Source organism: Sciurus vulgaris (genome assembly GCF_902686455.1).
Source record: "Sciurus vulgaris genome assembly, chromosome: 6".
NCBI classification, from domain to species: Eukaryota; Metazoa; Chordata; class Mammalia; order Rodentia; family Sciuridae; genus Sciurus; species Sciurus vulgaris.
Window position 1 is genome coordinate 22,884,648 of NC_136466.1, and position 11,355 is coordinate 22,896,002.

The 11,355-nt window shown below is 44.1% G+C and overlaps 1 long non-coding RNA gene across 1 annotated transcript; it reads right to left on the reverse strand.

The window, feature by feature from the left end:
- Positions 1-7,042: 7,042 nt before the first annotated feature.
- Positions 7,043-9,898, reverse strand: LOC306663915. The gene is made up of 3 exons (XR_013764587.1): positions 9,812-9,898; positions 8,132-8,171; positions 7,043-7,111 (listed from the first exon to the last, which is right to left on the reverse strand). It is a non-coding gene; the product is annotated as an uncharacterized lncRNA (long non-coding RNA).
- Between the last annotated feature and the right edge of the window lie 1,457 nt (positions 9,899-11,355).

Here is an 11,355-nt window from a genome sequence, read left to right on the forward strand (position 1 = left end):
TTTCCCCCAACTGCAGCTCCTACTGACTCAAAGTTCTTTTTCTTTGTTCTGCCAATCTTCCAAAAATGTTCTGTTCTCAGTTAAAAATGCTATATAAACTGGAATTCAGATCCCCGTTGAGAACTACTCATCCTCTGGGTGTTGCCCATGCAAAAGCAAAATCTACATGTTAACATCCTTCTGTTTTTCTCTTGTAAATCTATCTTCTATTTCAGGGATCCATTCCCACTAAGAATGTACTAGGGAGATTCAATTCACTGGCACAGTAGCAGCTGCATGGCTGGTGGGCTTGCCTGAGTTCAGTAGAGGAAACCTGGGAAGCGTCTGATACAAACTGAGACCCTCTACCCTCCCAGAGCTGTGGTGTGACTGGGCTGCTCACTTCCTGGTGATCTCAGATGCATCCCCTCAACTTCCCTATCTGTAAAACAAGGAAATTGACCTTTCTGAGCAAACTTCCCCCTTCCCTAATGCCTGTGTTTAGGTCACCCCATAAAAAGCAAACATTTTTCGGACCATCACTTTAGGATCAGGGTGACTGTACAGAGCATTATTTGATTTTGTTCTGGAAAAAATCCTTCGGCCACATGCAGAAGCAGGAGTCTGTTATTTCCATTGTATCTCTTGTTCACCCTGCTCTTGGGCTGTGTGGGCAGCCTCTGCACACCAGGCTGCAACAAACTAAGGGAATGAGAATGTTTTGTTTTGACCTTGTTATAGCAACAGGCTGAGGGAAACGAGAACATTTTGTTTTTAACCCTGTTACGCGTGCCCCATGAAAGACCTCAGGTGCTTCTTGAAAAACATAACAAAATATGAAAAGAAGATTTACAAATGTCTTAGAGGCCAGCATGACCTATAAGGAATGCCAAAGTTGGCTGAAAGTGTTATTTTCTTCTCTCCTATAAAAGCAAATTGAAAAGAAAAAAAAAAAAAGCAAGAAATTTCTCTGGCAAAATTTGTTTCCTACTCCTGAGCCCTATCATTTGTAGCCTCTCACAGATAGAATTCAGGGCAAAAATCACACCGTTTTTCAACCTGGGCTCTAGTTTAGCATTTTAGATTATTCTTTGCCATCTGGAGTTCACTGCATGTTAAGACATTCCCTACCCTGCTAACTGCCTGTACCATAGTCTACCATTTCTGTGACCATCAGTGAAAAATACCTCCATATTTTTACAATTAACCATAAACAGCCCAACACTACCTCCTCATCAAACTCCTTTCTAAAAGTGTGTTAATGAGGTACAGATGTGTGATGACTTTCCCAAGGTCACATAAACAGAATAGGGCTAAAGCTCAGATAAAAACCCACACGTTCTAGCCGGGCACAATGGCACAGGCCTGTCATCCCAGCAGTTCAGGAGGCTGAGGTAGGAGGATCCCGAGTTCAAAGTCAGCCTCAGCAACTTAGCAAGGCCCCAAGGACTTAGCAAGACCCTGTCTCTAAATAAAATATAAAAAAGGGCTGGGGATGTGGCTCAGTGGTTGTGTGTCCCTGAGTTCAATCCCTGATACCAAAAAATAAAAACACATGTTCTGACGTTTAGGCCTTGTGAACTTTACCCTGCTTGTTCCATCTCTGCTATCTATGGGTTTCAATTCTACAGCTTGACACTGTTATAAAACTAGAACAAATTATTAAGAGCAACTTTTCCCTCCCAATGGTAATCAATTGCACTAAATGCAATTTTATACTGTAGTTAGCAAGTTTTTTCATATCTGTGGGGGTCTGCATTATCATAAGCAGCTCATCATACCTAGGTTTGTTAGTGGCAAGGGAACGCCTTACTGAATCCAAGAGCAGTATTCTCAAACATTGATTCTCAAGAAACCAAGAGATGAGATGGGAATACATCTCGAAGGTAGAGGTCAAAAATATTCAACAACCCAGGAAGCAACTTTGCCCATAAAATCCTAGTATTTCTGACATCCAGAGCCCTGTCAGTCAGTGTTGATATCTTCTCATGAGCTGCTGCCATTGGGTGACCCTACTCCTCAGAGAGGGGTTGGTCTAAAAGTTTTCAGCAGCAATGAAGTACTGTGGCTAAATCTGCCCATCCTTTGCCTGTTACAGCTCCCCAAGTCCTATCCTGTTACTAAATTCAAAGGAGGAGATAAACAGACATGAACGGACACTGCATTCACGTTAGTATTTGTATCACACCTTCCCGCTACAGCAAAGTCACTGGCAGATAGGACAGAAAAAAAATCTGCCTGCACATAACCTGGCTCTGACTCATCTCTTGCTCCCCGACACCTGATCCATCAATATCTTGTGAAAGTGGAAAGGACAGAGCCTTCAGGACTCTGTGATCTTGTGGTGCCTTCAGAGCAATTCACAAACCTCTTTTAATGCATTTCCCTCCTCTAAGAGACGCTTCAGACAAGCCCACATGAGCAATGATCAAGTGGTGCTCAGTCACCTTTTCAGAGTGAACAACAGGTCTGCAGCTGCATTTCAATAGCAAGACTCCATAGTGGTCCTGAGAGTTTTTTCTGCATAAGAATATTGAAGACAGGACAAATGGAGTGAGTCAAAAGTTTAATATAATGTGAAAAGAAAAAAACTAAGATCCTGCATTTGGGTGCCACTTAGCCAAAAACTGTTTAAAACAATACACACAATTGTATGGAGATGCCAATTCATAGCTAATAATCAGCGGAAACTGAAAAAGTAAAAATATATGAATACCCCACAGAGAAAATATGCTAATGGCAGAGTATTTTCTTTCTCATGGTTTTAGGAACTCATCAGGAGTCGGCTGTCATTTAATTTCTCTAAAATATACAATGATGGTTTTGTTGTTCAAGGACATCAATTTTTAAAATGTTCCCTCATATCATATGAACTTCTTTGAATAAAACCAAAGTCTGCCTTTTCCACCCTGCCAAAAAGACGGTCAAGTGTGGACTTCCGGTTCCAAAGCTCCTTTTCTATTTTTGTGTGTCTTCCAGGGGAACCAGAGAAACCTGCCTGAGCCCTGTAAAAATGTTGCCAGCTAAGCACAGGACGCCTTTCTCATCCCCCTCCTTCTGCAAAGCTGAGGACTACCCAAAGTGCTGGTCCAAATCCATTCTGCAACAAATACTTGTTGAAAACAAGGAAATAGCTTACAGAAATTTATTGTTAACAAGAAAAGTGAAAATAGCAATCATTTGTAAAAGGGAAAAAAAGATCCTAAAAAATGCAATTATCTAGCATGACTTAAAGCTCGTCATAACCATTTTAAATTACTTTGCATATAAATATCAGTTATCCCTATGGGAAAATGTAAAACTCAAAGAGAAATGCCTGGCGATCATTGAATTATAAATCTGGCATTATGGTTGGTAGAGTTCTGCAATAGAGAAACACACAGCTTCCTTCCTCACACTCCCAATCTACCTCCAAATCTCTCCTGTGAAGCACACTGGCTAAGTAAAACTTTCTGGTAGTGGTCAAGAGTACAGGGCCAGAAGTTGGACATTTGACCTTGGGCAAGCTGCTTCACATGCCTGTGCTTGTTTCCTTAGCTCTCAAGCAGGAGGACTGTATCTGCTTCATTGACACTTCTTCTGGGACCTAGTGAGAAAATGGTTTTGAAACCCATCGTAGAGCACCCGGAACACAGAAAATGCTCATGACAGTTTCTGTGTTGCCTGTTTCATTTAGCCTAGAAAGGCCAAGGTCAAGGCTGAAGGATTAGGTTACTTTGAACCTGCAGTGTTGGATCCTAGACTTCCTCAGGAACATTGTCTATAAGAGTCAGGTGATGCCACAAAGTCCTGCCTCAGGGAGTCTGGGAAAGGGCATGATTCCACCCAAGGGCACTTCCCAAATGTGTTCTGTCTCATTTAGGCCTTAGGTTCCTTGTGGGGAGCAGTTCTCTCTCCTGGGTCCCCCTCCCCAGCACACAATAGATACTAGACATTTGTTTGGAGACAGCTACCAGTTCATCCTGATTCCTTGGAGACTGGACAGGAGGAACAAATGGACCAATGACTTCCTTCTACCAAGGAGGCTCAGCATCATGTATGTTTAAATTAATTGTAACAACCCACCTCTCACCCCTGATCCCAAACTCATTACCTTTGTAACCCATAGCAGGTATTGTTCACTCGGGACATTGCTTTAACTAGCTTGGAATTTCCACACCTTTAACTGGACACACGTGCACGGCAACTGTCATAGGCCACATGACCTCCCTTTGCCTCACTCAACTGTTATCGGCTACCTGGTCCGTGACCAGTTTGTCACTGTGCCTCGGGCAGAGCCTAAGCCTGCTTATTCTGTGAAGGGCCGAGGGCTGCAGATGGAAAGGCTGGAAGCCAGGAGGCAGGAATCTCAGCTCTGCCTTGAGGAGAGACAGCTCTGCCACAGCATGGAGAACAGAGAGCAAAAGGAGTGCAGCTGGTGGTCACCCTTAGGAAACTACTACAAGGGTCGCAGCAGCACTACCGTGACCGCTGCAGTGAGGGGAAGCAGCAGGACTTCCGCCTGTTGGTGCTGGAAACTCCAGACCCTCTGTCTGGCCAGGCTCATGGCAGAGGCAGAATTTTCCTCGAAATCTCAACCCACTTGTTAGGGATGATCCTGCTGAACTAGTTCGCAGACTCCAAGATGCATCAGAAGCACCAGGAGGACTTGTTGAAACACAGACCTCTGGGCTCCACTCCTGGAGCCTCTGGTTCAGGTGCCAGAGCGGAGGGTGAGAATTTGCATTTCTAACAAGTTCAGATGGTGCTAGGGTTGCTGGTCTGAGTGTGTGGTTTGAGAATCACCAGGCCAGAGCATCAGTTCTTAGCTCTAGCTGCATGTTAGAACTGCTTTGAGACATTAAAAAATAAATAAATAAAATAAACAGATGCCCAAGTCACATTCTGGATTAAAATAATGTTTTAAAGGGTAGGACTCAGGAATTGGCATAAAAAAGAAGGAGGAAGAGAAAGAGGAGAAGATAAATGGAGAAAGAGGAGGAGGAGGAGGACGAGGAGGAGGAGCAGGGAGAAACCTCCCCATTAGATTGTAAGCTTCACCAGGACTGAGAACTACTAGGCTAGAGGCTCCCGGAGGTCATCGCCAGTTCAATACTACAACTAAACATGAAAATATTTCTCATTTTGAGCCAGGAGTTTAAAAAAAAATATCTGGGGAATGATTGAAGATGTCTTCTTGCAAAAGAAAATAGTCATTGAGCTTAAGTGTTCTGTTTCAGAGGTATTTGCTGTTTTCTTTTTCTAATCAGACCCAAGTTGGTGATCACACTGGTGGCCATGGTGTTTTGGGAGATGGACAGGGGCATGAGCTAAATTTGAGGGGATCATTGACTCGCACAATATGACAACCTGACTACCTTTGTCAGGTCATCTAGCCCCATCTCAATTTTCCAAAAGGGGAACGTGAGACCCTGAACCTGATGTTAGACCCAACCCCTACTGTTTCTAAATAAACGTTTGAGTTCAGCACACTAGTCAGTAATTCTAGAATCGTAAACTAACCTCAAGATCTAAGGAGCCAACACAACCCAAGGAACCATGAATCTGCTCCTAGTTGCTTCCATTGCTCACACCACATCAGTTATGCTGCAAAGCCCTGACAAGCCAGGCTGCTCTGGGCCCCTAGTTCTCTAAATGTGCAGGTGAGAGGGGGATTTTATTAATTGCTGAATGAATCAGTGTCCCATGAACTAAGAGGACAAGGAGTCTGCAGGCTGCACTGGTTAAATAATGAGGCTGGTATTTTTTCTTTCCTAAGGTAATGTCAGTAGAGTAGAAATCCAAAAAATGTTGACTTGGAGGACGGTGTGCTCATGCCACCAAAGTGCTATCACCCCAAACGTGCTGGGAAGCCCTTCTGAGAAATGCCTTGTGATCAGCTTTAGTGTCCCCAGTGGCCAGCCAGACGGTCTCTCACTCTGACACACGATTTTACATCCATTTATTCAAAATCTGTTAGCCTTGAACTCTCTCCTAGGGTTTCTCATGCTAGGAGCTTTTAAGGTTTTAAAATAAATGTGTTTCTATTGAAGAGAAAGTTGCCAGGAATCCATTTAGAAGTAAGTACGTGGATGGTCCTGGTGTCACATGCAGGCACCACTTCTGTCCTTCACTCATTTGGCTCTGATGGACTCTGGCTGATTCCAAAATTAAATGTCCCAGTTAAGAGTTTAGATGAGGGCTGGGGAGATAGCTCAGTTGGTAAAGTGCTTGCCTTGCAAGCACAGGGCCCTGGGTTTGATCCCCAGCACTGCACAAAAAAAAAAAAAAAAAAAAAAAAAAAAAGAGTTTAGATGAGACCCTGGAGTCACCTTTAAATACACTAAATTGTGAAAACAAAACAAAAACAGAAAACCATGGCATTTTAGGAATGAATCAAAATGATGACGTGGCTCCACGTCATTCCTGTATCATTAGTGACGCATGGGCTTTGGGCTGCTTGGACCACACCTGCAGTGGGGCCCTGAACTCAGAAAGCTGCGCAGAGAAAGGAGATGAAACCAACCATGGTGGTAAAGGGGCCAGAAATCAAGGCAATTTAGAGAGACTCCAAGTTCCCCTTCCTTTCTCTGGAGGGGTTCCAGGTAGAAGAGATTGGACTTGTTCTGTACAAGCTCAGTGTATTCATGGGGACCAATAGGCAGATGCTGTCTGGAGACAGACTTTGCTTCAAATATTTCTTCATCAGAACTGCCCTCAGATGGGCTTGGTACCCCCAGGGATGTGGTAACCAGGTTACTCAGGTATCGTGTAAAGATCATGTAGCAATGATGCTACAGAGATGATTGAAGTGAGAAGATGTGGTCTACGAAAGAACTTTCAAGTATGAAATTAAAACAAGACTGGATCAATGACATCAACAGAAGAGAGAAAATTTTTCTTAAAAAACAAAATTTAGGACTGGGGATATAGCACTTTGCAAGCACAAGGCCCTAAGATCAATCCCCAGCACCACAAAGGGAAAAAATATGAAATTTAAAACATCAGAAAACTTAAGTGGAAATTTCAAGTGTCAAGGCCTTGCTCAATCCTAAGAAAAAGTAGCAAGCTTGAGTGTAAAAAGCCCCTTTCCTCGTCTTGTCCATGAGGCATGTCATTGAGGGCATCTTTGCTTTCTCCAAGGTTGTCTAGTCTGTAAAGAGAAGAAAAACAGATAAGGGGAAACACCCAGAGCTAGGAACGAACACACACACACACACACACACACACACACACACACACACTCCTAAAATTAATCTGCAATAACCAAGGCCATTAAAAAGTGCTTGGAGTCCCTCCTGTCCAACCTTCTCATTTTTCAGATGGGAAAACTGAGACTTCAGGACATACAGGGCCTTTGCCAACCTATTATAAGGAAATTGAACTTCCTTAGCAAAATAAAATTTTAAATCATGGTCTAAATGCATTTATTTAGCAAAAGGACCATCAAGTATGATGTTGGAAAGTCACATTGCTGAACCTGTTTCCCAGCTTATTAATGCTTACTTGTTAATAAACACCGAGTTATCAATGCAATGAACTAATGAATGCGAGACCTTCATCAGCAACCTATGCAGATCTTTTTCTTTATTTCCCAAAATAATCAAGTAATAGAACAAGTTAAATATATAAATATAGAACAAATTAAGTATATAAAATTCATTTCCAGAGACTCTTCAAACACTACAAAAACCAAAAAGACATAAACAAAACAACAAAACCCTGCTTCCCTGGTCTAATTCGGCAGAGGAAGGAAATCCCAAGAATAATATTCTAAACCTTTTTTTTCCTTGTCCATCCTACCAACCTGCCAACACTCCTCCCAGAAAACTTCGTTTTAACAAGATATTTTTAAAATGAGTCACCTGGAGTTGAACAAAGTCAAGTTGAGAGTAGAGTGACACATCACCTTTTTTCTCTTGCATGCTACTCTTCTTTTAATGCCACCCACCTTTGCATTTCCATTTTTCAGCATATATAGTATTATCCGAGACAGAGGTTAATGTGAGCTAAATTCTCACATCTTTTTCACTTCTAATGCCACATCTCTCCAATGCTGTGTTTAATCAGGACACAAGCATGAGTCATTAAGCTATTGGGTAGTATCTAAGCATTTGTAACAGCTTGTATGATCATACAACAAGAAGTCAACAAGTCATGCAAGATGAATTACCTCTGGGGTTTCTGCAAACAACTGGTTTTGGTGACTTTCCCTGAAAAGACAAGACCACAGTGTGAGGAGAGTCTCTGTGCTGGAACAGTGGAATGTAGGAGAAAGCCCAGCGATCCCTTCCAGAGAGCTGAGAGGGAGGCCTCAGGGACAGAGGGAGGCTGAGAAGCCACTCTTTTCCCCAGGTCAGGGGCTCACTGTTCCCTGCCCCCAAGCAGGACCCCTGAGACATTCAGCATCTCTCACCCTGGGCCAGCCGGCTGAGCCACTTCATGATGAGTCCTCCCCTTGCCCAGACACGAAGGGTTCACCTGGTTTCCAAACACTTCTGGGTGAGGTCTACCAGAGTTTCTCCAGAACTGTCACCATGACTCTGTGTGACAACTAGTATGGCTGATAGGCCTCCACGAAGCTCTAAATTGCCTTTGTAGTGTTCACCTGGGACAGGTGTTGAAATACACAATTTCACTCTTGCTCAAACCTGCTGAGATGGCTACTAGTCTCTTCTGGTGACCAACTGCCCTGAAACAGTAATTTCTCCCCGTCTGATAAGGGTACCAGTTAAGGCCATGTGTCTATGCTTTTCAAGGAAACATGAACCCTGTTTCTTGGCTTTTTGAAGTGTTTCAGTGTTGTTTTTCTTTGGCAGGGTACGGGGGTGGGGGAGGTGTGGTGCAAAGTCATGAACCAACTTGAGAATTCATTACAAACTATGGACCCTGTCCCCGGAAAATGCAGGTTTGGCCACATGGACACTTTTGCAAATGATTTCTAGGGATGCACGGCTCCCCCTGAAGGCCACCTGTAGCCCCTGGTGAAGAAAGCCTGCTTTTAGGGAATCCAGAAGCCCAAGATCATTCGTGGTTTCTTCCTGGGGAAATCCTAGCGGAGGGCTGCTTCAGCCCTCAGACAGTGATAACGGCACTTGCCACCTAAGACAGTAAGGGACATGGCATGAACTAGTGCTATGGTTTGGATGTGAGGTGTCCCCCAAAAGCTCATGTGTGAGACATTGCAGGAGGTTCAGAGGAGAAATGATTGGGTTGTAAGAGTCTCAACCCAATCAGTGAATCAATCCCTGACGGGATTAGCTGAAGTGGTAGGGTGTGGCTGGAGGAGGTGGGAATTGGGGCATGGCTTTGGGGTAAATATTTTGCATCTGGAGAGTGGAGTCTCTCTCTCTGCTTCCTGATGATGTGAGCAGTTTCCCTCTGCCATGCTCTGCCACCACGATGTTCAGCCTCACCTCGAGCCCTGAGGAATGGAGGCAGCTTTCTATGGACAAAGACCTCTGAAACAGTGAGCCCTCAAATAAACATTTCCTCCTCTATAATTGTGCCTGTCAGATCATTTAGTCACAGCAGCGAAAAAGCTGAGTAAGGCAACTAGCAAAGTCGAGTCCCCGGGGGACAGGAAGCACACAGAGTAAGAGTCCAGTCGGTGAAGGTGCTCTTATTTATTATTATTATTTTAAATGTAAACTCTACGAGGAGGACAATCCACAAGCCATTAGCCCCCTTTGGGATGAGTCTACCTGTTACCTCCCTGGCTGGGATGGGGACGGTGATAGACCTGAGCCTGTCTGAGGATGGACCATAGGATCAGGACAGTGAGTGCCCCTGGGGTCCTGCTAGGGCCACCCTGCTCTGAAGGGCCCCACTTCACCTGTCCTGCCCAGATTACCTCGCAGGAGAAACGTCGCCAACAACGCCAACAGCATGAATCCCAAGCAGGAGGCGATGATCACCACCAGGCTGACCTTGTGGTTCTGGTGAGACAAAGCGGGGTGATTGATGGGCCCCCTCATTTCAGAAGGTCAACACCATAGGGTCACATCCATCCTTATCACCAGCCTTTGGCCACTTTCTACCCCATTTCACCCAATTTGTCTCAATGGCCAATAAATCAGTCCCACAAACCAGATTTTTAATAAAATTTTTCTGAAAACCTGAAACATTTCCCTCATTTCTCTGGGTTTCCCTAAGTCTTGGACGCCAGACATAAGGTGGGGCTGTGGGCTCAGGGGTCAGAGGGTGCAAAGCCCCATTGCTCTAAGCTGCGCCGCTGCCTGAACCCCCTGAGCTCCGGCCCTGCAGCTCTTCCCATGGCTGATGTGGGCTTCCAGAGAAGCAGGAGTCAGGAGAAAATGAGCTCAATGTCAAATGGTCTCCACAGGGGCTCTCAAAGTGCAGTCAGGGAGCCCCTGAGACCAGAACTATCCTGGGGACCATGTTTGCCATTTCACTGTCTTTCTGGCACCGGGTAGAGGGTCCCAGAGGTGACAGGTGATGACACCGTCCAAGGCTCTCCCTCACGTGGGATGTGGGAAGCAGGTGGAGGCTCCCTGTCTCCCATCAGGTAGGGAATTGTGAAAATGTAAAAAAAAATGTAAAAATTCATTTTTCTCACTTTTTTCACTTGATAAAAATAAAGGCACTTCGTAAAATACATAACTATTTTCTTTTTGATTTCTCTCTCTTTTTTTTTTTTTTTTGGTACAGTACTAGGGATTTAACCCAGGAACACTCTACTAATGATCTACATTCCCAATCTTTTTCTTATCTTTTTTTTTTTTTTAACTTTGAAATAGGGTCTCACTAATTTTCTCAGGCAGGCCTTGATCTTATGATCCTCCTATCTCAGCCTCCCAAGTCCCTGGGATTTCAGACATGCCCACCGTGCCTGGCAAACTTACACTATTTATGTTAACATGGATTAGGTTTGTTATTTGTCATTTTAAATGAGTCAGTAAGTGTTGTTTTTAATTTCTCAGTTATAACTTTTAGAAGAATCAAGGAGCCCTGACGCAAAAAATTTGAGAAATACTGCTCCAAACCAGGACTGGATTCATCTTGTGGGGACTAGCCCACCTCCCACTGACCAACCACACTATGTTTTTCCACCCTTCCTGTCCCATTCTGCAACACACAGAATGTCACAGGCCGTGGGGACAGGGGCAAGAAAGACAGCAGATTGTCTCCGAGGAGAGATTCCTTTCCTGCACAGACATCTGTTCTGCCCAAACTTTTCACTGACAGTGACTTCAATCATTTTTGCAATAATGAGAATAAATGAAGGGACCCCTGAGGAACAAAGAGGAACACTGGTGGCAGGTGTGGATTCTGCAGCATGTCCATAATCCTGGGCCACACAGGAGCTCGAAATGATTTGTGTGTTTTCATAATTTTTTTTTTTCTTTTCAAAGCATCTGAGTTTGTAATAGTGGC